Source organism: Oryctolagus cuniculus, chromosome 5 (assembly GCF_051225735.1).
Source record: "Oryctolagus cuniculus isolate XC-2025 breed Fujian yellow rabbit chromosome 5, ASM5122573v1, whole genome shotgun sequence".
Classification (NCBI taxonomy): domain Eukaryota; kingdom Metazoa; phylum Chordata; class Mammalia; order Lagomorpha; family Leporidae; genus Oryctolagus; species Oryctolagus cuniculus.
This window is the reverse complement of record NC_142871.1, coordinates 152694841-152720525: the sequence shown is the minus strand read 5'-3', so window position 1 is coordinate 152720525 and position 25685 is coordinate 152694841. Positions and strand designations below refer to the sequence as shown.

Sequence of the window (25685 nt, the reverse complement as noted above, 5' to 3'; positions counted from 1 at the left end):
CTCTTGCACAGCCAAACAGTTGTGAGGACCCAAGTGTACAAAGAAAGGCAATTACATGAGCAGCCTCCCATCTGTTTCCAAGGTGAGGAAGACAATTTTATTCCTTTTCAGGAAAGGACACTTTTCCTCCACAGCCCTGCTGTCAGTGTCACGTGTCTGACAACCCTTGGACGTCCACTTCTGGAGATGGGAGGCACTGCAGATCTTGCCTCTTTTTTCATCTTCCAAAAGTTCAGACACAAAACACTGCCCGGGTAAAGTGTCCCCATGACCACAGCAGCTCCTGTTTGATAGGTACACACATGAGCAAGGCTTTTGTTTCTCTGCTCCACTTTCAGTAACTGGTCAAAGGTATTAAAAAAAAGTCTACCGATTTGAAAGAGCATCAGAGAGCAAGGGAGAGACAGAGATAGGGAAGGAGGGGAGAGAGATGGATCTTTCATGTGCTAGTTCACTCCCCAGATGACTACAACAACTAGGACTGGGCCAGGCCAAAGCCAGAAACTCCATCCAGATCTCCCCTACATGGGTGGCACAGGACCAAGTACGTGGGCCATCCTCCATTGCCTTCCCAGGCATGTTAGCAGGAAGCTGAGTTGGAAGCACAGTAGCTGAGACTCAAACCAGCACTCTGATGTGGGATGTGGCTTAATCCACTGCACCACAATGCTGGTCCCTAGTTGAAGGTCTCTTTAAAAAGATTTGAGGTGCATGAGTTTGGTGCCTGGGAAACCCATATCACTGTATGTGGGTTCAATGGGTACCGACTTTGCTCCTAACTCTAACTTCTTGCTAATAAGCACTCTGGGAGGCAGCAGGTGATGCCTCAAGTAGTTGGGTCCCCGATGCCAACTGTAGGAGCCCCAAGCCGAGCACCCAGCTCCTGGGCATTTGCTGAATGACTCATTGAATGAGCAATCTTTCTCTTCCTCTTTCAAATAAATTTTTCTAAAATAGACTTGACTTTTGCGTCTTGGTCACTCTTACACCTTTTTCTTTGATAATCACGTCTATGCTGATGACATGTACAGAGAACATGAAATTTTAAAAGAACTCAGTCGAGTGCCTAATCACTTGGAAAACGACAGCTGTCTCGGGTTAGTTTGCCATAAAGAACTCTAGCTAAAAAAAAAAAAAAAAATTCGTTGTTCTCTTTTCAGGAACTCTAGCTTTACTTTGGGGGTGACAGCTTTACATTCTGCTTTTTACATGAAATATTGTACTTTGTACATCCAAGTATCCACACCCAGGATGTCCTGTACTGCGGTGCAGTGATTTGGGATATACTATGAGCCCGGTCATATGTTTAGATTTGGAGTCCAGCAATTTGAGGATTAACTTATTGCTCAAAGCCAGCTAGTGTGGTCTACATGGGGTTCTTCCTTGTTAGCAATTCAATCTCTTTTGAAAAAATGGTTAAAGACAAAGGGTTGGAGACTGTACTTAAATGTTAAAACTTCGAAAACTCAGTTCAGCCCTGGTAATATTTACGCATGTTTTACTTATGAACATAAAGGCTTCTATTTCCTGCCCACACTCTCACCAACGTGCTATTGTCATAATGAGTCAGACGCTTGCCTCCGTGTCTGAAATAATTGAAGTTGCACATATGTGACCACAGCCCTCGAGAATATAATCCAGATAACACATCATGCTTGCATGCTTTCATAGACTCCCTTGACAGAACAGTTTGGATTTTTTTTTAAAGATTTGAGAGAAACACATACACAGATTTTCCACCTGCTGATTCACTCCTCAAGTGCCCTCAAAGCCAAGGCTGGGCTAGGCCAAAGCCAGAGGTTAGGAGCTTCACTGGGTTTCCTACACAGGCAAGTAGGGGCCCAAGCACTAGGGCCATCTTCCACTGCTTTGTCCAGGCCATTAGCAGGGAGCTGGATCAGAAGTGGAGCAGCCAGGACTTGAACCAGTGCCCATATGGGATGCCAGTGTCACAGTGGGGGATGGGGTGGGGTGGGGAGGAAGCTTACCGGCTGTACCACAACACCAGCCATGAGCAAATATTTTTTGTCTCTGTTGTAAAGTTTCAAATTTCTGTGTTTGGATTGCATAATCCACCATCCTAACAACACTCAGTTGCCATAAATAATTATGTAATTTCTGAGGAATTGTGATTCAGCATACCAAAACTTTTCCATAAAAATTAAAGGATTTTAAGTACTGTTTTAATTCATTTTGTGATCACTGTTATTTAAACCTTTTTATGACTTGTAGTTTACATTCTGCTTGAACAATTTAGGGTCTTTCCCACTGTGACAGTTATCTCACAGCAGCGAATTAGGGCCTGGCTGCTGTCTGGCATGAAGTCATAGAGGAGCACACGATGGAGAAGGTGGACCCAGCGCAGTGTGGGAGCCAGTGGGTTGTAAGTGCCTGAAGAAATGAGAGTCTAAGTCAGCTTTTCATTACTAGAATGAAATACCCAAGAGACGTACGAAGGAAGGAGGTGTCACTTGGCTCAGTTTGGTGGTTCGCACTGTGGCCCCAGTGGCTTGGAATCTGGTGAGTGGGTGTGGGGGGCAACAGTGCAGTACTGGGGTGGGGGGAGTCATACGGTGAGTCAGAGAGCACAGAGAGTGGGTAGGCTCTGTTGGACTTTGATAACCCAACTTCTCACGGGAACTGCCTTCCAAGGGTGCACCTCCAACGACATAACACCCATGAGCCCCACTTCCTGCACACCATAATTGGCTGTTTTCACCCTCTTATTACCATTAACTTAAGACATTGGGACGTAAAGGTCTGCCTAAGTGCTGGAGGCCAGTCTTGTTCAACCCAAAGCAGTGAACAATCTAGTCCCATACAGTAGTCCCCCTTACTATGGGATTGGGGGGGGGGGTGCTTTCCAAGATCTCCAGTGGATGCAGGATATCAACATACATACCAAACTCTGTACATACTAGGTTTTTTTCCTCTGCACACATACACAGACTTAACACCTTTTCCATCCTGGCTAAGCACTTACCACATACTATGAAGTGCAATAGCCAAATTGGAATTCCCTTTTCTCCTTCACAATTGCATAGAGAATTCATTCTTACTGTAGATTAAAAAAAATCATATGGAGGTTGATACAAACTTAGTGAGAACTTTTTCACTTAAAGAAGGCACTTTATAGCTTCGCTTTGGTGCATCCAAAATGCCGGCATTACCATTTCTATACTTTTGGCCTATTGTTAAGTAAAGTAAGAGTTACTTGACCATAAGCACTGGTATGCCCACAACAGTTGATCTGATAAGAACATAAAGTGATGAGTAGGTTGTATTTACAACACGGATATACTGAACAAAGGTTTGCTTCACCTCACGGGCAGGATGTAGCTGGACAGCAAGAGATTTCCCCATGCCCTTCAGAAAGCACACCATGTAAAACTTATCACGGATGGAAGTTTTAGAAATATTTTTGAATGCCTTTGGCCACAGGTAGCTCAAACTACAGGAAGTAAAATGGCAGACAAGGACAGACTACTGAGTCTTCCATGCAGAACTTACTGGCTAAGTACTTGGCTCCTAAGGAGAACAGGAGCACTTATCCTAGAAATATTTTTTTTTTTTTTTTTTGACAGGCAGAGTGGACAGTGAGAGAGAGAGACAGAGAGAGAAAGGTCTTCCTTTGCCGTTGGTTCACCCTCCAATGGCCGCCGCTGCAGCCGGCGCACCGCGCTGATCCTGGCAGGAGCCAGGAGCCAGGTGCTTTTCCTGGTCTCCCATGGGGTGCAGGGCCCAAGCACCTGGGCCATCCTCCACTGCACTCCCTGGCCATAGCAGAGAGCTGGCCTGGAAGAGGGGCAACCGGGACAGAATCCGGCGCCCCAACCGGGACTAGAACCCGGTGTGCCGGCGCCGCAAGGTGGAGGATTAGCCTATTGAGCCACGGCGCCGGCTATCCTAGAAATATTGGTTGTGCTATCGCTTCTCTACAATCTAACCTCCTTAGTGACTGGGGTACGGGTACGGGACCAGGACCCTGTCAATCAGAAGTTCCCAGGTAAGTCAACATGAATAAGGAGGTGCCAGGAAGAATTGTTTCTGGCTAAGGTACAAGGAGGCATTCAGCCTTCAGAGGCAGCTCTCACTGGGAGTCCAGCAGTCACACCCACATCCTCACACGTGTCTACACTCAGAATCCTTCAGTAATGCGATCTGGGTATCGTTTCTGGCTCCTTCACCTTCCAAGCCTCTTTCTCAAGCCCTCCTAGAGATGCTAATATTCCAGAATAAATCTCTCTACTGCTTATACTTACTAAAAATAATTTGGGCATTTTGTTTTTAGGGTTTTTTTTTAATTTGTATTTTCTATTTTAAATGCAAAGAGGTCTTCCATCTGTTGGTTCACTGCCCTAATGCCTACAACAACCAGAAAAAGGTCAGGCTAAAGCCAGGAGCCAAGACTTCCATTTGGTTCTCACCCAAGAGTGGCAGGGACCCAAGTACTTGAGCCATCATCTGCTGCCTCCTAGGGAGTACATTAGCAGGAACCTGGAATCAGAAGTAGAGCTGGGGGCTGGCACCGTAGTGTAGCAGGTAAAGCCACCGCCTGCAGTGCTGGCATCCCATGTGGGCACTAGTTCTAGTTCTGGCTGCACCTCTTCTGATCCGGCTCTCTGCCATGGCCTGGAAAAGCAGTACAAGATGGTCAAGTGCTTGGGCCCCTGCACCCACATGGGAGACCTGGAAGAAGCTCCTGGCTTCAGATTGGCGCAGCTCCGGCCATTGTGGCTATCTGGGGAGTGAACCAGCGATGGAAGACCTCCCTCTCTCTGCCTCAGCCTCTCTGAAACTCTGCATTTCAAATAAAATAAATAAACCTTTAAAAAAAATAGAGCTAGGACATGAATCAGGCACTCAGAAACGCAGTGTCTTAACTGTACCAAATACTTGCCCTTGTTTTATGCAACCAAGTTCCTTGACCAATACATTTTGTTATATATGTGCATATATAATATGTACATACACATTTTATATAGTTATATGCAATATACTAGGTGTTTGGTATTTAGTATCTCATTTAGGCTGGAGAGAATAATCCATTGAGGTTTATTAAAAAAGCAGAGGCTATACTCATATGAAAAACCTTGTTGGTTATGCCCAAGAGCTTGAAGTTTGTTTAGTTAAATAGGGAGCCACAGGGTAACACTTTTAGAGAGAATGGATGGAGCCAGAGAGTCAGTAGAGAAAAGCCTGAAATATTTCAGAACTCTATCAAACCAACACATAGAAAACAAAAAGGAACAGCAGGTGTTTTCAAACCTAAATATTATGGAACATCTCCGCATGAAGTCAGCCTCACTTGGACCAGCAGAGGCGAACCCAGCCCACCTGCAGCTGCTTTCCCTACCAAGAAGCATGTGCACAACTATAACTACCCACGTGCCTACAAGCCAACAGCCCACTCCATCCCATTGTGGAAACCGGTCTTCAGACCATAGAAGAGTTGTGGTTACTATGATAGCTAACAGGACATAACATTGAGACATTCTGAGGTTCTAATGCACAGTAGAGCGACTATAGACAACGCTAATGTACTGTATATCTACTTTTACTAGAGGCTGTAATATGCTATGTTCCATGGCAACAGGGAATTAAGGTTGCAGCTGAAATCAAGGTTGCTAATCAGCTCACTTCAAGATAGGGAGATTGCTCTAGGTTGCCCAGGTGGGCCCAGTGTAATTACAAGAATCCAGAAAATGGCCAATAGAGCAGAGAAATGCAGTGTGAGATGGAACAACCCATCATTGCTGGCTGTGATGACAGAAGACACAAGCCCGAGAGTGTGGGCAGCTTCCGGAAGCCAGCAAAGGCCAGAACATGGATTATTCCCTTGGACCCTCCAGGAGGGCCATAGTCCTACCAATACCTTGACACTAGTCCAGAGAAACACATTCTGGATTGCTAACCTACACACCTGGAATAATGAGTTTGTGCTGCTCTAAGTCACCAAGTTTGTAGCAGGTTGTTACAGCAACCACAGAACACTGACACAGCCCCACAGATGAAAGCCATTAGCATGAGGATTAACACCATAATAAACAAATGACCACTTAGAAGTGACAGGGGAGTTCCGACTTGGGAGACACTCATACATGGAAGAATTGCAATGCAAGCGACTCTGGTTACTGCATGTTAACATGTTCATAGCAACACACACAACACAGAAGATCAGCTAGTTGTAGGAGCTTGGACTGCCAGCATCTTTGAAGCACTGTTTAACCTTCTATGACATCTGTCCTGGCTAACACAACATTGATAGGATTAAGTGTGTGTACAGTACATGCCACCCAAACATATGGCAGCTTGAGCTGTTATTGCCAGCTTGTGGGGGATACACTTATTCAGCCACAGACATTGTCTGCTTCTCGGTGATCATCCAAGGGACATCATTGCCACAAATCATAATGTACCTTCAGTAGCTATCCCTGGGGGTATACAGCATGGTTAAGAGTTTAAGCTAGAGGCCGGCACTGTGGCGCAGAGGGTTAAAGCCCTGGCCTGAAGTGCTGGCATCCCATATGAGTGCCGGTTCTAGTCCCTGCCGCTCCTCTTCCCATCTAGCTCTCTGCAGTGGCCTGGGAACGCAGTAGAATATGGCCCAAGTCCTTGGGACCTGCACCAGCATGGGAGACCAGGAAAAGCACCTGGCTTGTGGCTTCGGGTCGGCACAGCGTGCCAGCCGCAGCGGCCATTGGAGGGGGTGAACCAACGGTAAAGGAAGACCTTTCTCTCTCTCTCTCTCTCTCACTGTCCACTCTGCCTGCCAAAAAAAAATTTTTTTTGTAAATAGATTAAAATTCAGATGAGAATCAAAGTGAGATAATGGCAATGAAGCACTGAACACAGGGCTTAGCATGTATCAAAGACAACTCAATGATATCTATCAGTTAATTGCAATAATGAGCACTTAGCATCAGAACATCAACCACTTTTGATCATTTATAGAATTTAGCACAGCCTCCTTCAAAGAAGTAACATGGCATGTTTCTATTCTTGTTTCAGATAAGAAAAGCAATTCACAGAAAGGAACTGGCTTTACTATAGCAAGTGAGTAAGATCTAGTTCCATCCGGAAAAGCTGACTGGGAATTGCTATGGTGACAATAGGCTAGAAGAGATATCTTTTTGCTCAAATCAGCAATATTATAAGACTAGCAGAAAATGATTAGTGGGTATAGTCAATGTATTTTACTTGTAAATCACTTTAAGTGGTTAGAATACAAGGAGGAAAATTTAGGTGATTTTTTTTTTAAATGTTTTCAGGGTCAGCATTGTGGCACAGCAGGTTCAACTGCCACCTGAAATGGTGCCATTCATATTGCAGCAATGGCTGCTCTTCTGCACTTTCTGCTCCCTGCTAATGCACCTGGGAAAGCAGTGGAAAACGGCCCAAGTACCTGGGCCCCTGATACCCACATAGGAGAGGCAGATGGAGTCCCAGGCTCCTGGCTTCCGCCTGGCCCAGCCCTGACTGTTGCAGCATTTGAGGAGTGACCCAGCAGGCAGTTCTCTTTCCTCACTTGACTAAATAAATCTTTATAAAAATAAACATAAAATTGGGCCGGCACCATGGCTCACTTGGTTAATCCTCAGCCTGTGGCACCGGCATCCCATACGGGTGCTGGTTCTAGTCCCGGTTGCTCCTCTTCCAGTCCAGCCCTCTGCTGTGGCCCGGGAGTGCAGTGGAAGATGGCCCAAGTGCTTGGGCCCTACACCCGCATGGGAGACCAGGAGAAGTACCTGGCTCCTGGCTTCGGATTGGTGTAGTTCCAGCCATAGCGGCCATTTGGGGGAAGAACCAACAGAAGGAAGATCTTTCTGTCTCTCTCTCTCTCACTGTCTAGCTCTGTAAAACAATAAAATAAATTTAAAAAAAATTTTTCTTTCTCCATCTCTCTGCCTCCCAAATGAGACGTCTATCTGCCAGTTAACTTCCTAAATGCCCACAATGGCCAGGGTTAGGCCAGGCCAAAGCCAAAGGTCTGGGAACTCAACCCAGACCTCCCAAGGAGGTGGCAGGGACCCAGCAGCTTGAATCATAGGCATCACCATTGCCTCCCAAGGTGCACATTCGTAGGCATCTGGAGTCAGGAGCCTACGTGGGGGATTCAAACCTAGGTACTCCAACTTGGGACGTGGGCATCTTCCCTTCGAGGTCAAACATCACTTCCCTGGCAGAAAAAAAATCAAACTTGGGAAGCAGAAATCTTCTGTTATAAGTCAAAGGAAGAGGTCAAAAGAGGCACAGATGCCCGGCCAGGTATGTTTGCTCATACTTTACTGGATAAACCATAAGACCTCCAAGAGGGCTTGGAGCCATAACAAAATACACATTAGACACTGTCTCCTTATCCAAAAGGAAAGCAGAGGAGGTAAATAAGTCTTAAAACTTCCATCGAGATAAGCATTTGGAGTATCTGTTTCCTCACATGACCTCATGGGAATGTTTTCAGTGAATTGTTAATTTTTATTTTTTTTTTTTTTTGACAGGCAGAGTGGACAGTGAGAGAGAGAGACAGAGACAAAGGTCTTCCTTTTGCCATTGGTTCACCCTCCAATGGCCGCCGCGGCTGGCACACTGCGCCAACCTGAAGGCAGGAGCCAGGTGCTTCTCCTCGTCTCCCATGGGGTGCAGGGCCCAAGGACCTGGGCCATCCTCCACTGCACTCCTGCACCACAGCAGAGAGCTGGCCTGGAAGAGGGGCAACCGGGACAGAGTCCGGCACCCCGACTAGGACTAGAACCCGGTGTGCTGGCGCCACAGGCGGAGGATTAGCCTAGTGAGCCACAGCACCGGCCAAGCTTTTTAATTAGTGGAAAAATTAAAGTTTCACCAGAAAAGAATGAACTACAGTGGGAAGAAATTTTTTAAAAGGAAAAGGAAATTTCCAGCACTGTGATGGAGAAATATGGTGGTTCAGAACACAGGAGGATTCTTCTAGAGGTCCACGGAAAATCCGAGTCATGAAACAATTAAGCATGAATCTCAAGATTTTTTGGCATTAAATTTAATATTTTGATTGCACTTCTCAATTTTTTAGTTTTTATTTGTCAGAAACATTTGTCTGCTGGTTCTCTCTCCCCAAATACCTGCAGTGGTCAGAGATGGGTGAGCTAAGTCCAGGTCACGTCGGGGATGGGAACCCAGTTTCTTTAACCATCACTGCTGCCTCCCGGGGTACACAACAGCAACAAGCTGGAGTCAGGACCAGAGCTATGAATCAAACCCAGGGCACTCCGACATGGACCACAGGCATCTGGCCCTGCTTCTTAACCACAGTTAAGGACACTTGCCCATTCACAAACTTCCTGAAATCCCCTCATATACGGTACACAGCTACTGAACAAGCCACTAATGATGTTTCTTCTCTTCACTCTTGTTTGCCCTTCTTCCCTCCTTGTCTTCCTTGCTTGTCTCCTTGCTTCCCTCTCTCTTCCTTTCTTTCTTAGTGAAGCAACTCAATATTCTCTCTCCCATTAGAAATCCACTAGAGATCAGCCACCTTCTCTGGGAAGCCCTGTTGGCCCTTTGTATGTATCTATCATATTATTATTATGCACCACTATTACCATGGTGTTTCATCACATGTCCAACCTACATGTCCAATAGAAAAAATTTAAAATACATCTTCAGAATATTTAATATAAGGAATTGTGAAAATGGGAATGCTCTCTGCAATTTTTATTCTATCCATTTTATCAATGTCAAAAATCAAATGCTTAAGAATAAGTGTACTAGAGGATGTACAAGATCTCTACATTGCTGAGAAACTAGATTAAAAAATGTGTAGAAATCTAACTGTTGATGGATAGAAACTCAATATTGTTAAAATATCAATTCTCCCCAAATTTCAAAGCAACCCCAATCATAATTCTGACAGACTGGGGGAAAAGCTGACATACTTATTTTAAAACTAACATGGAAATGAAAAGGACCTAAAAGAGCCAAGTAAATCTTCAAAGAGAAGAACAAAATAGGGGACTAATACTGCCTTGTCTTCATGGTTTACTAGAAAGTATAGCCATCAGGACAGAGGAACCACACTAAAAAGACAAGGTAGATCAATACAAGAGCTTGAAGCAAAATTTTACTGATTTTCAATAACAAAAACACCCAAGCAAATTAAGTCTTTCTAACGAATGATGTTGGAACTGGACATCCATATGGAAAAAAATGGACTTTCACCTTTATCTTGCACCTGCATAGAAGTTAATTCAAATCAGATCTCAGCATGATGAAAAGCATAATGAAAATTCTGGAATAAAACACAGAACAAAAACATACTTGTTACTTGGAAGCAAGCAAAGGTTTCTCCAAAAGGACTTAGAAGGCCATAAAAAGTCAAATATATAAATTAGACTTCATGAAAATTGAAACCTGCTCTGCTTCAAGAGACACCATTAGAAAATTAGTAGGCAAATCTCACATCACAAGAAAATGTCCTCAAAACTAATAGCTGAAAAAGACTAATAGTTAGATTGGATAAGGAACTCCTACAACTCAATTTTCAAAAAAATGATCAAACCAGGGGCTGTGCTTGTGGTACAGTGGGTTAAGTCACCACCTGCAATGCCAGTAACCCAAACCAATAACCCATACTGAGTGCACTTCAAGTCCTGGCTTCTTTGCTTCGAATCCAGCTCCCTACTAATGCTCCCAAGAAGGCAGCAGAAGATAGCCCAAGCCCCTGTCACCTACGTGGGAGATCTGGATAAAGTTTCCAGGCTCCTGGCTTTGGCCTGCCCTAGCCTTGGCCACTGCAATCATTTGGAAGTGGAAAACCTCCCTCTCCCTGTCATTCTGCTTTTCAAACAAATAAAAATAAATCTTTTTAAAAAGACTAGATTCCATTAAAAGTGTATTTTTAACTTATTAATAAAATTTACAAAAGCAAAAATTATCAAACAACCCAATTAAATAATGGGCAATACATTTGAAGAGGTATCTTACAAGTGAAGATCTACAAGTGGAAAATAAATATAAAAAAGTGTTCAATATCATTAATCAGAGATTAATGATCAGCATCTCAAAGAAACCCAAAATAAAGCCACAATGAGATATTACTACACACCTACCAAATAGTTAAAGATAACGGCAAATGCTGGCAAAGATACAAAGCAACAACCCTGATTGATCACTAACAGAAGTGTAAAACCTAGCTGCTTTTTGGGGCTGGCACTGTGGTGTACTGGGTAAAGCCGCCACCTGCAGTGCTGACATCCCATATGGGCACTTGCTCATGTCCTGGCTGCTCCACTTCCAATCCAGCTCTCTGCTATGGCTGGGGAAAGCAGTAAGAGATTCCCCAAGTCCTTGGGCCCCTGCACCCACATGGGGGACCTGAAAGAAACTCCTAGCTTCAGATCAGCACAGTCTGGCCATTGCAGCCAACTGGGGAATGAACCAGTGGATGGAAGACCTCCCCACCCCACTTCTCCCCTCTCCTCCTCACCCCCTTCCCCCTCTGTGTAACATACTTTCAAATAAAAATAAAAAAACACACAGCTGCTTTCTAAAAAGTTCTGGCCATTTTTTAAAAAAAGATTTTATTTATTTGAGAGGTAGAGTCACAGACAGTGAGAGGGAGAGACAGAGAGAAAGGTCTTCCCTCTGTTGGTTCACTCTCCAAATAGCCACAACAGCCAGAGCTGTGCCGATCCAAAGCCAGGAGCCAGGTGCTTCTTCCCTGTCTCCCATGAGGGTGCAGGGGCCCAAGCACTTGGGCCATCCTCCACTGCCTGCTTTCTTTAGAGTAGCCCCGGGCAGGAAGCTCAGGTGACCACGGAGGAGAAGAGAGGACGACAACAGAATATTCATCAATAAGAAGAAATCAAGTGCTGATGCAGTCAGCAGCAGGGAAAAATTCTGAAAACATCTTGAGTGAAAGAAGCATTGCACAACGCTTCTATGATCTCATCTGTGGGAAATTCTAGATCCGACTTAACCTTTTATAAGTGTATTTTGAAGTGTATTTTAAAAACAAGGTGGCACAGCCGGCACCGTGGCTTACTAGGCTAATCCTCTGTCCTTACAATAACCCATCTTGTGCAGTTGGTAGCCAGAGTTGGATGTTTGCCATTGTAACCATGAAATTTCACTCCCATATTGCAAGCTATGGCCAAGTAAGGGCTACTAGAGAAAGAAACTGTTGACTTGGGAAGAGGGGTGGAAGACAGTAAAGAAGCAGCTGGAGAAAGACCAAGGGAATGTTACATGAGTGAACTTAGGAGAGAGCTTGACCGGGAGCCGGTGGGAGTCCTCCAGCGATCTCGGCCCTCCTTTCCCTGCCCCGGACAGGAGCCAGACCCACTTCCACCACGAAGTCCACCTTTTCCTAAACTCCTCTTCCTGCATTTCAAATCCTCCCACTCAAAGGCTCCCTGCTGTCCGGGGAGCCAGTCTATAGCTTCAGGCTCCCTCCATGCACTTCCCCCACCTCACCAACCTTCATCACCAAGCCCCTTCCTCAGCAGGAGGGCCTGGCTCCCCACTGCTCTGGGCACAACATCCACATGGCAGTCTCTTCCCCTCCAGACCTTTCTTGCCCTAGGCTATCTGTTTGATGGCTTAGTTAGAAATGCCCAAGAGAGCATGACCTAAAGCAAAAATTAAGACTTGTTCCTTTGCACACAAATGCTTCTGTTACAATAAATGTGCAACATAAATGCATGTACAACAAACATGCGTGAATTTAAACAAGCAAGGCAACGTGGAGACCTCAGAGGCCACTGAGTCACCTAATTTTGCTGCCATTTTCCCTCATATTCCTGAAACCCAGGTTTGGTCATTTCTTCCAGCATCTAAAGCCTGATTATCCGTCCCCCCTCCCCCCTCAGTGAATACAGTGTGAGTACCTAGCATGCTACAAACTCTGGGCTGGGTGTGATGAAGAAGAGGGTATGGTTTCTAGACTCCTAGCTTCAGAAAGGACACAGCCACATAGCAATTGTAAGAAGCAAGAGACCTTATTCATGAATTTGTAAGTAATTCAGTGTTTCTAGGACTGTATACGTGTTGCTCCCCCATCTCTCGGAGGAACGACACTGGACCCTGCACTGTTCTTTTGTCTGCTCGGCCCTTCCCGGGTTTGCTGCTGGTCCTTCCCGGGTTGGCTGCCGACCCCTCCACCTCCGTGGAGGGGCAGCTCCCCCTGCCACTTTCCCCACTTCCACGGAGGAGCGGCACACCGCCGGCCGGCTCTCTCGGGGGCTGCTCAGATGTTATCCGGATGTTCCTGGTGCATGTTGTCTCTCTCCTCCTTTATAGTCCTCTTCCACCAATCCCAACTCTGCTACCCACACGCCGAGCATGCTGCTCTCCTCCAATCAGGAGCAGGATCAGCTCCTGCAGCTTTTCATATACGGTCTTCAGAAAAACTTTATAGCACCTGAAAAAGATGAGCAAGTTGACACATTTTAAGGGTGGTATTACCGGGGCTGGTGTTGTGGCGTTAGTCAGTTAAACTGCCACCTGTGACGCCCTCATCCCATATGGGTGCCAGTATGTGTCCTGGCTGCTCTACCTCTGGTCCAGTGCCCTGCTAATGGCCTGGGGAAGCAGCAGAAGAGGGCCCAAGTGCTTGGGCCCCTGCACCACATGGGAGACCTGGAGGAAGCTCCTGACTTTGTTTGGCTCAACTCTGGCTATTGTGGCCATCTGGGGCATAAACTAACAGATGGAGGATCTCTCTCTCTTGCTCTGTCTCTTCTTTTCTGTATGTAATTCTTTTAAATAAGTAAATAAATCTTTTATAAAAAAGTGATTATAGCATTAATACCCAGGTTGTGGTTTTTAGATGCCGTTTCCAACTGGAGGAACTGAAGCCCAGAAAAAAGGAGAACCTTATACTCACTGTTGGTGGGAATGCAGATCCACAAAGTCGTTGCGGAGAGCATTAAGGTTAGATCCATGTGACCCAGCTATCCCACTTCTGGGTATGAAATGGAAATGAAACAATGTAAATCAGCACATCATAGGATTATCAGCACTCCCATGTGCACTGTAGTTCTATTCATGATAGACTCACAATAGCTGAGATACAGGCCGGCGCCGTGGCTCAATAGGTTAATCCTCCACCTGTGGCGCCGGCACACCGGGTTCTAGTCCCAGTCGGTGCGCCGGATTCTGTCCCAGTTGCTCCTCTTCCAATCCAGCTCTCTGCTGTGGCCAGGGAGTGCAGTGGAGGATGGCCCGAGTGCTTGGGCCCTGCACCTGCATGGGAGACCAGGAGAAGCACCTGGCTCCTGGCTTCAGATCAGCGCCATGTGCCGGCCGCAGTGCACCGGCCGCAGCGGCCACTGGGGGGTGAACCAACGGCAAAGGAAGACCTTTCTCTCTGTCTCTCTCTCTCCTCTCACTGTCCACTCTGCCTGTAAAAAAAAAAAAAAAAAAAAAGCTGAGATACAGATGCAGTCTAAGTGATCGTTGATAGGTGAGTGGAGAAAGGAAATGTGACACATACACAATTCTGATTTAGCCATACAAAGAATGAAATTCTTTTACAGCAAACCTGGTGGACTGAAGGTTGTCATGCTAAGTGAAATAAGCCAGACTTGGAAAGACAAATACCATGTGTTCTCTCTCATGTGGAAGTTACAGAAGGTTGGTGTGAACTTACAGTAGTGCTGACTGGAGGCTGAGAAGGGTTTGGGATGAAGGAATAGAGAGAGGTTGGGTGACGAGTACCAACATACAGCTGGGTACGGTAAATTCTAGCCTTCCGCAGCTCTTGAACCTAGTAGGTTACCAGCAGACTCTACAGAGATCTGCAGCACTGTATAAAATTGGAAAATGTTCACTTTGTCATCTTGAGGTTCAGCCTATTATATGATCAGTTATTGCAACCATTACTGCAGGAAAATGTATCCTATAACTGAATGACATACACGCTGTATATCTCCATTAGGTAAAGTTTGTTAACTGATATTCAAATTCTCTTCATTCTTACTGATGACCTATTGTCAGTTACTGAAAGAAGTAGGTTAAAGTCTACTATGATTGTAAATTTTCCTTAAGGTTTTATCGATGTACCCTGAGAATATTATTAGTGCATATAAACTTAAAATTAGTAGATAGGGCTTCTCAGCCTTTTGGCTAAGATCAAGTGTAAAATTAGTGGAGTCTATGAGGAGTGAAATCTTCTAAGAAACAACTCCCTTTATCTCTGGCAATATTCGTAGTCCAAAATGTTTTCTCTGTTGTTATTGTGGCTATATCAGCTTTCTGTTGGTTGGAAGTTTTCCTACCTCTGCTTTCTCATATCTTTTTAAATTAATTAATTAATTAATTAATTTGACAAGTTTCAGACAGTGAGAGAGAGACAGAAAGGTCTGCCTTCTGTTGGTTCACCCCCCAAATGGCCACTACGGCCGGAGCTATGCTGATCCGAAGCCAGGAGCCAGGTGCTTCCTCCTGGTTTCACATGTGAGTGCAGGGCCCAAACACTTGGGCCACAGCAGAGAGCTGGACAGGAAGAGGAGCAACTGGGACAGAACCCTGCGCCCATATGGGATGCCGCTGCCGCAGGCGGAGGATTAGTCTAGTGTGCCACTGCGCCAGCCCCCATCTTATATCTTTTAAGTCTAAGTAAATAAACACATACCTTCTGTCACAGGCATGTAGACTTGAGTAAATCATATTGTGAGTCTCTATTCAGCCTGTTGCTTTGCGGGTTCTTATTCGTGTTTCCTTAGCTGTTTGGATTTGTTGTACTATGAGCTGCTCAGTGCTTTATAATTGTACTTGGAGAAAGTCTCTTTAACTGGAATAAGAATGGAGTCTCACAGAGAGGAATTTCATCTGCTTCTTCCAGGTTTATGAGAACTACTATCCTAGGCTCTGTGTAAATTGAATATTCAGCAAGTGAGTTCTTCATTTCTTCCAGGGAATGTGAATTCAGGTTCCATAAATGCACAAAGGTCAAGTTCCAGGTTTTTTTTTTTTTCCCCTTCTTACTTAGCACTAACATTTGAATGAATAGATTTTTTATATTCTCTGGAGCTGGGAGTGAATGGAGACAGATTAGGAGTAAAGAATTAGTACTTGTATGGGTTTATTTCTTGTTTTCTCCTAAGCTGATGGCTTAACCCATAGTGATCTCAGCTTCTTAGTGGGAGATCTCCCCAATGAGATTCCTCAACTTGGGAAAGTTCTGGGCTGTTCTGGCCTGTGCTCTATGGCCTGCCCCATGTCCCTGGCCAGCCAGGGCCGGCTATGAGCGCTCTTGGCCCCCCTGCCTATCGCCGTCTTCACTCGATCCCCCGTTTCAGAATTTCTTTCTTGACAGTTCATGAACTCTTCTAGAATTTTGTTCATTGTTTTTAAGAAGTGGATTCACTCATGTATTTAGCTTCCTGGAAACAGAATCTAACTTTTACTGGAAACAGAATCTAAACTTAGTGTAGGTAGCACCTCAAGCTGTTAAGTTGCTTATTCATTTATCTCTCAAGTAATTATGGATGTCTGCACTCTACAATGGATAATATTTGTTTTCTGAAACTAAATTCTATGAAGAGAAACTGGGGGAGTGATATTGTTGGTTGATCAGTGTCTGGTAAATGTTGCAGTGAGATTCTCTCAACTCTGGTCACTTTTTGATGAAAGGCTACCACAAACCACTTACATCTGTTGGCTCGAAACTGCCCAGGAAAATGACATTTTCTATGTTTAGGTTTTACTTCTGCTTTATTTATTTTCTGTTCTAGTAGCCTGCTTGCAAAGCTGAAGTTGCATGAAGAAGCAGTAGCAGGTAGAATGCCCCCTACCCAAAAGATGGGTCTACTCAGAACTTATGTGACCTTATTTGGTCAAAGCATCTGTATCTATGTTCCATTACTCATGGTCAGGGGTAAGCCTAGTCCAATGAGATATTTTGGGAGATACCAAATTTATATATCATTAGCATTTTTCTATTTTAGTCAATCTCTTTGTCTCGCTTGTCGATTAAACTTTATTGTAGTATGTGATGTGTATGGGGGAAGTTTATATATAGGAGATCGTAGTCTCCAGAGTTTCAGGAATCTGCTAGCAGTCTCCGAATGCAGCCCCAGTGCATAAGGAGAGACCACTGCAATGAGGTTAAGGATCCCAAGATGAGATCCTCTTGGATTATCTGGTGGTTGGGGGGCTAAGTCCAATGACAGATGTCCTTGTAAAAGAAGAGGCAGACCGGAGAAGAGAAACAGAAAAGACAACACGGAGATGGCAGAGACTGGAGTTAAGGCATCTATAAACCAAGGAAGGCCAAGGGTAGCCAGCGACCACTAGAAGCCCACCAGGCATGAGCAAAGAGGGAGGTGAGGGAGCTGGACCTCCCTGGAGGTCTCGGTTGCTTCAAGAGTCTGTGGTTGTCGGGGTCAAACACCAAGTGTGTGCTTAGAGCATCTAACAGGCGTGGAGCCTTTTGTCACTATGGCGATGCTTCTGTATCATGACTGCCACGTGGGCTTGGCCCTTGGCACCAGCACCTCCTTTGTCCTCGGCAGTAGAGCATTTTCACGTTGGACACATCCTCCTGTCCTCTGGCTTCTAACGCACATGCCAAGATAGCCCCGCTGCGATTTCCCAGAGCAAACATGAACCCTGTAGAAAGCAGTGTTTTCCCAGTGAAGACCAGTGACAGCATGGCTCCTAGAATTCACATAACATTTTATAGCCTAGAGCTCAAATTTTCATGTTTATCATCATAGTACTGTCTGAGGTAGGCTCTGTCATCATTTTATAAATAAGGGCAGTTTTCTCCAGTTAGAATAAAAGCTGGGAGGAGGTTTGGAGTTGCTGCCTTGTTTCATTAGTCAATTAACCAACCAATCAACTAATTAAACAATTTTTAGTAACTAAAGCACTTTAGTGGACTAGATTCTAAGATGCTCTGGATTCAAATGTAATTGCTTTATTCCAGATTTCGATTGTTGGTGAGCAAAAAATAGCACTACGAGCAATAATGTAGTAACTTTTAACCCTAACAAATTGGGCTTTAAACCAAAATAACTACAAGTAGGAAGTTTACACTCCAAATAAAACATGTCAATCAACAAATATGTTCTAGGGTCCCGTCTATGTTGGCACCTGTAAATCTATTTCATGCCTTTTCATAGCTGCATGGTTATCCTCCGAAGAATGGCAGCTGTGTGTATTTGCTCATTTCTCTTTTGCTGTTACCAACATTTTGTTGCAATAGACATGTTTTGGTAAGTGCTGAGCCTCTTGAGAAAACTTACACCAGGGGTCCGTGTGTGTGTGTGTGTGTGTGTGTGTGTTTTGTGGTGTAGCAGGTTAAGTGTTTCGGACACTTGGATCCCATATTGGAGCGACTAGGTTTGAGTCCTGCCTCTATTTCTGATCCAGCTTCCTGGGAGGCAGCAGATGATTCTTCCGAGAGTTGTGTCCTGGAAAACTTCATGGAATTCCTGGCTCCTGGCTTTGGCCTGGCAGAGTCCTGGCTATTGGGAACATTAGGAGAGTAACCAGTTAGTGCAATTGATGGCAGATCTTTTTCTGTTGTTCTGCCTTTGAAATAAATGTAATTAACATTAAAACTTACACTAGAGTAAAAATAAAATTTGAGTTGAAGGAGATTGTCATCTAAAAGTGATAGCATAATTATACCCGGAAGATGACTGTTAAGAGCATGTTCCGTCCGGCGCCATGGCTCAACAGGCTAATCCTCCGCCTAGCGGCGCCGGCACACTGGGTTCTAGTCCCGGTCGGGGCGCTGGATTCTGTCCCGGTTGCCCCTCTTCCAGGCCAGCTCTCTGCTGTGGCCAGGGAGTGCAGTGGAGGATGGCCCAAGTGCTTGGGCCCTGCACCCCATGGGAGACCAGGAGAAGCACCTGGCTCCTGCCATTGGATCAGCGTGGTGTGCCGGCCGCAGCGCGCCAGCAGCGGTGGCCATTGGAGGGTGAACCAACGGCAAAGGAAGACCTTTCTCTCTGTCTGTCTCTCTCTCTCACTGTCCACTCTGCCTGTCAAAAAAAAAAAAAAAAAGGAATAATACCCAGTGCCTCCATCTTCCTCGCGTAAGTGACGAGGAGGGGAGACGGGCTCCTGCCCAACCAATGCTGCTTTGCTCCCTGCACGAGATCTCCGGTCAGTGATTTCTCTGTATTTGAACCATCACCAGTGCCTGTCAGGGGCTCTATCAGCAAGAAACTGGAGTCGGGAGCTGGATCTGGGCGTGGAACCCCGGTCCTCCTGTGCAGGTGCGGCATGAGTGTTCTGACTGCTGGCCAAATGCCCATCCCGCAAGCTTCTTTGCTTAAGGATCTTGTGATTCTTCTGTCCTTGGCTCCTTCTCTCTGTTGTGGTCAATGGTCAGGTCTGTGTCTTCACTTTCCGGAAAGTCACGGCTGAGCCCCATCCCCGGTGCAGCTGTGAGAGCTTTTGTGAGCTTGCCCGGCAGCGTTTGACATGACAGCCACGTCACAGTGTGGGAAGAGAGTGTGACAAGGGTGTCTGTCCTCAGCGTAGCTCCCAGGAAGAGGACACTGATGTTTTATTAGGAGGGAAGCTGTTTGGCAAATAGTAAAGTGAATCCATTTGGCCTTAAATGTTTACTTTTTGCAACTACAAGCTGTAGTGTGGCTCAGAATTGATGGCACTGAAGTCCTGCTGTTTTTAAATTTATGTAGGGTGTGTCTCTCTATTCCTTTACTTTCAACCTACCTGAGTCTTACGTGAAATGCATCTCTATCTCTCTCTTTTTAAATTCCTTTTGGTAAGGAGGTTTATTTTTAAAAATCGGTTTACTTGAAAGATAGGGTTAATGGAGAGACAGAGCTTCCATCTACTGGCTCACTCCCCAAATGGCTGCAACAGCCAGAGCTGGGTCTGGCCCAACCAGGAGCTTCTTTCCATGTTGAGGAAGGGGCCCAAGCACTTGATTCATCCTCCACTGCTTTCCCAGGCACATTAGCAGGGAGCTGGATCAGGCGCGGAGCAGCCGGGACTCAAATCGGTGCCGTATGGGAAGCTGGCATTGCAGATGTGGCTTAACCCACTGCACCACAGCGCCAGCCCACTGAAATGCATCTCTTAAAGATACCATACAGGTAAAGCTGCCGTTTGCAGTGCCATCACATATGGGCACTGGTTCAAATCCTGGTTGCTTCACTTCCAATCCAGCTCTCTGCTATGGCCTGGGAAAGCAGTAGAAGATGGCCCAAGTCCTTGGGCCCCTGCACTCACATGGGAGACCCAAAAGAAGCTCCTGGCTCCAGGCTTAGGATCGGTGCAGCTCCAGCCGTTGCGGCCAATTGGGGAGTGAACCAGTGGTTGGAAGACCTCCCTCTCTCTGCCTCTCCTTCTCTCTGTGTAACTCTGTCTTTCAAATAGATGAATAAATCCTCTTTTTTTTTTTTTAAAGATACCATACTGTTGGGTTATAATTTTATTTTTATCCCCTCTTCCAATTTCTGTCTTTAAATCAATGCTAGGGCTTATATCTGCCATTCTATTTGTAGTTCTCTTTCTTCTATTTCTTGTTCTGTTTCTCTTCATAACTTCCTATAGGTTGCTTGAACCTTTTTTTTTTTTAGGATTCACTCTTAAAAGTTTTTTAAAGTCTTATTTTATTCTATTTGAAAGGCAGAGTTAGAGGGAGAGAGAAAAACACAGAGATCTTCCATCCATAGGCTCACTCCCCAGATGGCTGCAGCGGCCAGGGCTGGACCAGACTGAAGCCAGGAGCTTCATCTAAATCTTCCATGTGGGGCCTTGGGCCATCTTCACTGCTTTCCCAGGTGTATTAACAGGGAGCTGGATTGGAAGTGCAGCAGCCAGAGCTTGAAGCACTGCCCATATGGGAAGTTGGAGTTGCAGGAGGCAGCTTAACCTGTTACATGACAACAGTGGCCCAAGAATTCACTCTTTAATTATTTTGTCATTTTCTATTAGTTTAAGGAAAGATCTGGGAGCAATGGGACTAGTCTATCTTAAACAAAAGTTGTGGAGTAAATTTTTTATTTTGGTGAAATATACATAAACATAAAATTAATCACCTATTCATTTTAAAGTGTGTAATCAGTGGCAGTGAGAATACTAAGTTGTGTAACCACCACTACTGTATTTCCAAAACTACTTCATCTCAACCAGGAATGCTGTACCCAATAAGGAGAAACTCCATTACTCCCGCTATAGCCCCTAATATCCTCTATTCTATTTTTGCTTATTCTGAGTATTTTGTATTAGTGGAATTGTGTCTTCTTGTTCTGACTTACTTCATTTAGTATAAAGTCTTCAAGTTTCATACATATTGAAACACATGTCATAATTTCTATTTTTATGGGTAAATAATATTCCACACTTTGTTTATGCATTCAGCTACTATATACTACATTTTGTTTCCATCAACACAACAGCATTCCATAATACTGCTATGGTCATTGATAAACAAGTGTCTGGGTCAGTCCTTTCAATTCTTTTGGATATAGACCTAGGAATAGAATTTCTGAAGCATTGCTCATATTTTTTAAAGCACAAGAAGTTTCTCAAATACTCTGATCGTATGGAGAGTGATTTGCCCAGGACTCTCAGAAGATGGATGAGGGTGATGTCACATAATGCTACAGACCAGAATATCCTCCCAAGAGATTACTCAAAGATCCTCAGGTACTGCCATTATTAAATCCCAAGCCTTTTGCAGTATGAGTAGTGCGGTGGAGGTCTTGTTGGATTAGCAACATCTAATGACTTCTCTTAACACGGGGCATACTATCTGGGGGAATCGGGATTGGAGATTTAATACTAGAAGAAAGTAAGGGTTTCCAGGAAACATTTTCCAGGTTGTGGTTTGGAGCTCTCTCACTAGAATTTAGGGAATGAAGAATCACAAAGTACTGAGGGTTAATGGCTTAGAGATCTGGTTTCTATTACCAGATTTGCCTCTAACTAGACCTGTGACTATAGACAAATGACTTAACTGCTATGACCTCCACTTCCTCTGTTAGACCATGTGTTGGGAGAGGGGAATATAAGGTGTGCCAAGGCTGGATAACACAAATTATCTTTCAGTTCTTGACATCTACAATTAAAAAACTAATAATAAAACCGACCATCTTTAAAAATTATTTGAAGCACAATGTGATATGCACATGTGCGCACACACACAATTGAGATTAAGGTTGTTCTTCTGCCCATTTATTCCTTAAAGGGCCACAACAGCTGAGTCTGGGCCAGGCTGAAGTCGGGAGCAGGAACTCAGTGTGGGTCTTCCATGTGGGTGGCAGGAGCTCAAGCACTTGAGCCATCATCAGCTGTTTCCTAGGGGCATTGGAAGGGCGTTGGATCAGAAGTGGAGCAGCCATGGGGATGGCACTGTGATGCTGTAGGTTAATCCTCTGCCAGCATCCTATACGGGCACCCGTTTGAGTCTCGGCTGCTCCACTTCTGATCCAGCTCTCTGCTATGGCCTAGGAAAGCAGTAGAAGATGGCCCAAGTGCTTGGGCCCATGCACCCACTTGGGAGACCCAGAAGAAGCTCCTGGCTTTGGATGGGTTCAGTTGCAGCCATTGCAGCCATTACAGGAGTGAACCAGTGGACAGAAGACCTTTCTCTCTGACTCTCCCTCTCACTGTAACTCCATCCTTCAATTAAATAAAATCTTAAAAAAAAAAGAAGCAATCATGACTTGAACTAACACTCTGGGATGTTTAACCCACTGTTTCACAAGACCTGCCCCTGATTTCTTCTTTAAGACTGAGTTCTTGTAAAACTTTCGAGGTCCAGGCTGTGTTGATGTATGTAGAATGAGCTAATTAAAATACCCTGTTTTACAAGTTGTTATCTGTATCCATCCTGCACACACTTGCTGAACTAAAATTATGCGACATAAATTTATCTAATACAACAAATATTTCCTCAGGATATGAACTGCTGGGCAGAGTCAGTGAACTTTGTCACACCTTAGATACTGCTGGATTTTATTACACTCTAGAACAAGCAATGGTTCTTCTAAAGACTATGCTCTTGTTGGCTGCTTCTGTAAATACACCTGTCCTTTATGAGCATCCGGCTTACTCTGTATTTTGTGTGTTCAACCCTAATTCCTCTCCCCAGACTGACACAGATGTCTCTCTTAGTTTTTTTTTTTTTTTTTTTTTTTTTTTTTTTGGACAGGCAGAGTGGACAGTGAGAGGAGAGAGAGAGAGAAAGGTCTTCCTTTGCCGTTGGTTCACCCTCCAATGGCCACCGCGGCTGGCGTGCTGCGGCCAGCGCATCGCGCTGATCTGAAGGCAGGAGCCAGGTGCTTCTCCTGGTCTCCCATGGGGTGCAGGGCCCAAGCACCTGGGCCATCCTCCACTGCACTCCCAGGCCACAGCGGAGAGCTGGCCTGGAAGAGGGGCAACCGGGACAGAATCCGGCGCCCCAACCGGGACTAGAACCTGGTGTGCCGGCGCCGCTAGGTGGAGGATTAGCCTGTTGAGCCATGGCGCCGGCCTCTCTTAGTTGTTTTTAAACTATGCTGTAGTTCCTTCATCCATTAGCAATGCACCATTTTGGACAAGAGTACTAACTTCTAATGATCCGTATGTAGCACAGTAGGATAACTATGGTTGGCAGTGATTGATTTAGACATTGCACCATAGCTGGAGAGAGGATTTTGAATAGATAAGAAATGCCAAGTATTCTGACCTGATCCTTATATTGTATGGATGTGTCAAAACCTCACACTGTACCCCATGAATATGTGCAACTTCTATGTGTCCATTAAAACTAAAAAATACACCTAAATATTCACCGTACTAGCTATTGGCCATGGAACAATGAACAATACATTCATGGTCTCAGTTCTGCTTTCATCACATCAGGAATGAAGTAGACACTGAGTAAGTAATCATAGGAGTACTGAGAGATGGGAAAGAGACATGCAAAGTTCTACAGCTACAGGATCTTAGGTTGGGATTTGACCAAATCCTCGGAGTTATAGGTTTCTAGATGAGTGTGGCATTTAGGTCGAAAACTGAGAAGTGGGTAGGAGTCAACCAGGCAAAGATGGGGGGAGAGAGAGAGACCATTTTAAGCAGAGAGAACAACTGAAATGAGAAAGTGCTTGGAATATTGGGAAAACCCTGAGGCCATACTGGTCAGGGTGGGGAGTGGGTTGGACGTGAGGCTGGCTGATGGACGCGCTCGACAGGTGCGGCAGGGACCCCACACTTCATCCTGGCGGGTACTGGAAATGACTAGGAACTCAGAGAAGCAGCGTGATGGAATCTGACCTATTTAAAAGCTCGCTTGGCTGTGATGTGAGTGGATTGGAGGTGGGGCTGGCAGAAGGGAGGGCCTGGAATGGCCGTTAGAGAGGACCTACTGTGCTTCAGGCGAGAGCCACGTGCCTCAGCCGTGGGCAGGCACCCGCTGCAGGGGAATTGTGTGTTGTGTGGAATCTGGGGCAGGAGGGCAGACAAAGAGTCGGGAACAGCTTCCTGGAGTCCAGAAGGAAGGCAAGGGTTTCGTGAAGGAGAACCCCATCAGCTGTGCCTGGGGGACCTGAGCAGTCTGGTAAGAGAAACGCATTGCTGGACTCGGTTGTGGGTGCTGCTGCTGACCTCAGGGAGAACGCTTTTGGGAGAATGATGAGAATAAAATGCATGTTGACTGGCTCAAGGAGTGAGTGGACGAAAGGAGAGAAAGTGAACACAGCTCTTCCTGGGAGTGAAGAGAAAAAGTCCTTATGGGGGACCAGCTGAGTAGGGAATACATTCTAGTTTTGAGGTTTTCAAAGTGGGAGGGGCTTGCAGGTGGCGAGGGGAGGGGAAGCTCAGGGGAGAAGGTTCTGTAGCTGCTGGGTTGGGGGGAGGAACTGGTAATGACAGTGTTGCCAGCATTTCCCAACTGGTATTTCCCTGTCCCCGCTTCACTGGGTTGTGAGCTCCCGGACCGTATCCTCGGATAAAGATGAAAGCTGTGGTTTTCCATGCCTGGCATTTAGTATAGAACTTAGCACCAGCAGGTGCCCTGGGAGTGCTTAGCTGAACCGACACACCCTTTGTGGAGGGGAGTTCTCAGCAAAAGCTTTCCTTGAGGGATGTGGTGTCCCCCTCTCATCCACGGGGGCTGTGATTTGAGACCCCCAGGGCCTGCCTCAGGTAGTACCAGACTCTCAGCGCACAGGCTGAGCATCCCTAACCTCAACGTCCGAAGCCTGGCACTCCTTGAGCTCCAGCGCAACCGCTCAAGTGGAAAATTCCACCCCCGGTCTCTTGTGCTGGAGCTGCAGCTGCATAAAATACTGCACAAACTTACGTTCAGCTTGTGTGTGTGAGGTGTGTGTGAAACACAGTGAATCTCATGATTAGGTCTCATTGTGTATGTATACATATTCCAACATTTGAAGAAACTGGAGATCTGGAGCACTTCCGCTTCTAAGCATTTCAGATAAGAACCATTCAACCTGTATTGTTTTTGGTGATAATATTGTTGTGGTGGTGATTCTTCTCCAATTAATTTATTTGAAAGACAGAGGGAGAGAGAGACACACACGCAGATCTTCCATTCACTGGTTCACTCTCCAAATGTCCACAACAGTCAGGGATGGGTCAGGCCAAAGCCGGGAGTTCAGCAATCATTCTGGGACTCTTATGTAACAGGGACCTAAGTACTTGAGCCGTCATCCGCCTCCTCCCAGGGTACACGTTAGCAGGAAGCTGGATTGGAAGCAGAGTAGACAAGACTCAAA

General features: G+C 45.5%; 1 protein-coding gene across 2 annotated transcripts in view; it reads left to right on the top strand.

Moving 5' to 3' along the window:
- LOC100350827 (cytidine monophosphate-N-acetylneuraminic acid hydroxylase) overlaps positions 1-25685 on the top strand; it is a 180213-nt gene that overhangs the window by 7855 nt on the left and 146673 nt on the right. The window contains exon 2 of one of the 2 annotated variants that reach the window (XM_089333356.1): positions 13805-13908. The exons of the other annotated variant lie outside the window; for it this stretch is intronic. The gene's annotated coding sequence lies outside the window, so the exon portion shown is untranslated. The remainder of the gene's footprint in view (positions 1-13804; positions 13909-25685) is intronic. 2 annotated transcript variants of the gene reach the window in all.